The following is a 5,134-nucleotide window of genomic DNA, read 5'->3' as shown; positions in this document are numbered from 1 at the left end:
GAACGGTGCTGATGTCCACTGACTATACACCTGCTAATGTACTGTTGAGACAGGGGAGGATAGTTTACTTGACCAGGAAACTCTCTTTAGGCTGTAGCCCCCTGTTTCTGAAGCATGTTGTGTCACACAGGAGACAAGATACCTGAGGAGAAGTGATGAAGTCAAAGAATTCATTCTGCAGAAAGAATGACTACAAAATGTAGTAAGCCCTCTTTTAGTTCTATGCTTGCTTCTATCTTGCATAAAAACATAACAATGATCTGATTATTGTGTGTCTTAGGTCTTGTGGCTGCAAAATAAGCCCAAATCATTTTGACCAGAGAGCATCAGGGGACGTGCTCTAGCATGTCCTCTTTCAACACATTCTCTCCTTCCACCACCTGAGGCATCTGTCTCACTTTGTTCACATCAGTTGTCACATCAAGTGAGGTGTAGGCAAAATGGTGGACCCATCAGTAGAGTAAAAAAAAAGTGGCTTTCTGGTTTCCTTTGGCTCCTGTGCATCAAGTCTTTGAATTGGTTTGAATTGTTTAGATAAAGGAGGCTTTTGATTAGATTGAGCGCTGATACCTTTAGAGAGGTTCTACAATTAATTGCTGAGATCCTGGTTTTGTATGAGGTGCAAAGCCTATCATTTTCTGATATGCTCATTGCACGCGATTGAACAAATTACACAGTGTCCCCTTCTTTTACTTCTGGATTGTTTGTATCCAGTTCTAACTTACATTTAAATCTGTCTGCTTATGCATATGACAATGTTATAATTGTTAAATGTGAAAAAGTGCACCTGGGGAGCAGACCAGCAGCTTTCACAGTTACAGCTATGGTTTGAGATATTCCAAAGGCAATGGAGATGTGGTTCAGAAACCACATAATGATCCCTTTGAAAGAGACGCATCTCTATTTTTAACAACTCTGCTGTCCATTTTTTGCACCTATAGGGCAGCTTCTGATTCTTGCAGCCAGTTTGGACATTCAGGGCAACGTGAGTCTACTTTCAGTCAGGACATAAACACATGGTGGATACTGCTGGACCTGGTTCTAACAACACAGAGGCAGTGTCTTTTTTAGTGGGTCTAAAATCTCCCCATCATGCCACAGACATTTTAGGATGTGACTCACAAACTGAACAAAGGGAAAAAATGAGTCCTACAGGATTATGTGAATGGAACAGAAATGTCTGATAACACAGATCCTGTACCTGAACTGGTGAAGTAGACAGAATGGACTGACAGGACCACTATTGGTCCTCAACACTTCTTCATCTGCCAGCCTGAAAATGGTTAATAGTAAGGCTCTGTATAAATTCTACGTTTAAGCTCTGAACAAAAGGAGTGGGGGAAAGGACACAGGCTAAAACCTGATGTGGAGGCTGCTGTATAAGCTGCCCATAAACAACAGAACAGGTCATCTGCAGTGGAGAATCCTGCAGGGGTGGTGGCTTTTAACAGCCTAGTCTCAAACATGAAGGAGCCCTCAGTGGCTCCTTATTGTCTATATGTCAACCTATCTACCATGTAACTAAAACTATTTTAGCTATGTTCTTAGCTGTTAAAGGCTTTGTATTTGCTAGAAAACTGTTATTTTTATTGTTTTATTTATATTTTCTGAATAGATGTTTTCCTTTGAATGAGCTATTACAATAACCTCAAATACAGATGACCTTCCTTTAACTTAATTTGCATTCATCTTTTTGCTCTGTAGCCTACTATTTTCAGCTGCAAGTTTAGTTCACCAATGTTTTACACTCCTGTATGAATCATCTCCTTATTAATGATAATCTCACTGCATCATGTCTCAGCAAACACAATGAATTCTCCCATGGATGGCTCTGAAGAAAGATGAAATAATCACATTATTATGCAGTGTGGGGTTGTGTGTGTGACACAGAGTGGGTGTGTGTACATTCTCTATATGTACCTAGGTATATCATAGTCATCTCTCTCATGGTCCAATGCCTTTGGTTCATGCAAAAGTAGGTTAGCTGACACGGCAGTTACCATGGCAACCCGCTCTGCTTCCTCAGTTGAAGAGTAGTTAGAGGCGGCATGTGTGTGCTCTCACAGATGAGGTGTGTGTGTGTGGCGACTTACAGGGGTGATAACAAGGTCACAGAGTCTGTTGTAGGCAAGTTCTCTGCAGTGGGTGTATTCCTTTAGATGTGTGGCATAGGAGAGCACCTTTAAATGAAAAGTAATTATAACAGACAACTATATCTTCAAACTGTTCCCTCACAGTTTTTGTTGGTATTTTGGTACTGATGTCCTCTACATTTGACAATTTTACATTACACATTTAGAATCATTCATTTTTCATCAAATTTCTTTATCTTTGGGGAAAGGTACAAGTTTAAGGAGTCAAATCAGGTGTGTAGTTACTGGACAAGTTCAAATTCATACTCCAGGATATTTGGCCAGGCCCAGCCATCCACTCAGTACAAACACCAATCATAACAAGCAAAGGCTTTCTGCTTACCTCATTCAAACACATATGCAGAATTGCATAATTGTCATTATCCATATTATTACTATACATTTGTGTGTTTGGAGTGTCATTCGACACCACTCCACTTAACTTAACCCCCTACCATGTTTTTTTGCCACTTAACATTAACCAGTAGGTTAAACCCAGATGAAAAACAAAGCTTTACTGCCAGTCAAAACTAAACTTCACAGCAAGTAAAAATAAACCAGTTAAGTCAGGTGGAATAACATTATTCATCAGAGCCTTTCACAGCTGTCATTGGGGACGAGGCAGACCATGCACAGGTCGCTGGTCTATCACAGGGCTAACAGAGAACACATAAAATATATTCAGTTCAAACTTAAATGTCCCGAAGAACTGAATTACACAAGCATGTAATAAGAGCTGTGTGACTCATCTTCTTCTACCTTACACCACAAACGTGGAGTGAATCCCTTGCTGTACATTACATAATGTGTGTGACTTTAAAGCACTGCAGGCTGTAAATATTAATTAACCCTAGCCACAAGGTATCAACTATTGCATTTTAATTCTGTTCAGCCAGCGAGGCCTCTGCTGACTGCTGTCTCTGAGCTGGGCCTTAGTGGGAGTAAAGTCTCTAACAGCTGATTCTGAAAATATATCATTCTCCATCAATGCACATTGACCTTCAGACATTGCAGAGACTCTGAATATATTGGCTGGTACCATTTGTTCATCCAATAATCATTTACTCCAAACCCCATTTGTTCAGCACCATGTAAGTGACAGTACAAAGCTTCCAGTCCTCCCACATGAGTCCATATATACACCTATAACACTTAACATGTGTTTTATGAACTCTTTTCTATGTTCTATTATGAATCATGGGGTGTATACCTTACATGTGCCTTCCTTCTGTATAGTGTTTGTTATAGTTTGTATCTCCCAGCTGTTGCTAATGTATTACCTCTATGCCATATTACCCCAACATGAGTGTCTTGTTATAAACCTTTCCCCCCAGCAGAGCAGTGGATGTGTTTTATGTTATATCATTATTGATAGTAAATACAGGTTCTGTTTAATATGTGTTTTTGTCCGGTGTGTGATAGACCAGCCATCATTCTCTCAGCAGAACTCATCAACTCTTCTTGTTATCCTTCCCTCATCCTCTCTTTATCCTCTCTTTTCGTCTAATCTCTCTCCTCTCATCCTCCTTTTCAGTCTGGAAGCCCTGGATCAACATCAATGAACAGCGCTAAAGAAGGAAGAAGTGGCACCAACAAAAAAACAGACAGAGAAGGAGAAACAAACACAAAACCTAGTAGAAAATAAAAGAGAAAATAGCAAATGAAAGAAAAAAAAACACAGATAAGGACAAAAAGAGAAAAACAACGAGAAGAAGGAGGACAGAGAGGGAGCGAGAGTGAATAATTACAGGACTCCCAGTGTTTTCAAAGCCCCTCTTTTATCTCATTCTTCCTGTGGCTGAGAAAAGGAGAAGCTGCGGAAAGGGAGAGGATGAGGAGGAGGAGGAGGGACGAAAAATAAAGTCCAACCTTTAGTCCAACTCAGACACAAGGCACCAGCCAGCTACATCACAGACACACTTAAACTAATTTAAGCTTTCTGCTTTCAAAGACATTTATCATCTGAAGGTAGGCATGTGTGTGAGGTTCACCGTACAGAGTCCTTTTAATAATACCTTCACCACTCGTATGCAGCTGTCCACAGGAATATTGTTGTTATTATGTTGTGTTGTTCATTTGTACTTAGTATCTGCTGCACCTGCAAACAAACTATTTGTAATGGAACAAACTTTTTTTCACTTTTTTCCAACAATTAGCAGAATAAGAGAAAGGTTCATTTAAAGTTAGTGCAGCTCTGTATATGCACATGTACATTACATATACACTGTGATTTCATGCTACAGCTGGATATGTACTATGACATTTTTGCACAAAACAAACCCACACAGACACTTCTCTCTCCATTAATCAAGATGACAATATCTGAATTAACATTTTATTTATGACATCATAAAGGTAAGCTAGATCAACTGGATATCCAGTTGAGTCTTGTTTTGGGCTGGTCAGCCATACCCCATGAACTCTGAAAATATCTGTGACATGGATCTGTCATCCCTCCCCTTTGGAGTCAGTTCCACTCAGTACCAACAAATTCTAATAACTGTTAAATAGGATGGACTTCTATCTTCATCTTGAAAGTTCAATCTTGTATTGCAAAAGTGTCAAAAGTCATTCAGCGGCCACTGCTCACTATTATTGATGTCTGGTTGTCGCTCAGGCTGTATGGAGCCAAATCAGGGTCATACGTTTTATTCACTTGAAAAAATACAATTCATTCAAACTAAAATCGGAACTTTATGTTTTGAGGTTTATTTTTTTTAGTTCAAATAATTTTTTGATTCAACTGTGAATTCATCTGTTTATTTTCAGGTTTCATTTCAATAAATATTTTCATATTTAGCGTTTTATTCACTGTCGCCTCACAGCAAGAAGGTTCCCGGTTCGATTCTGACTGGGGCCTTTCTGTGTGGACTTTACACGTGCTCCCTGTGCCTGCGTGGGCTTCTCCGGGTGCTCCAGCTTCCTCCCACATTCTAAAGACATGCTTAGGTTAATTGGTCACTCTAGATTGCCCGTAGGTGTGCGTGTGTGTGTGAATGGTT

The sequence above is a fragment of the Parambassis ranga genome, chromosome 21 (assembly GCF_900634625.1).
Source record: "Parambassis ranga chromosome 21, fParRan2.1, whole genome shotgun sequence".
In the NCBI taxonomy this organism is placed as follows: domain Eukaryota; kingdom Metazoa; phylum Chordata; class Actinopteri; family Ambassidae; genus Parambassis; species Parambassis ranga.
The sequence above is the reverse complement of the archived record's forward strand: the minus strand, read 5'-3'. Positions refer to the sequence as shown.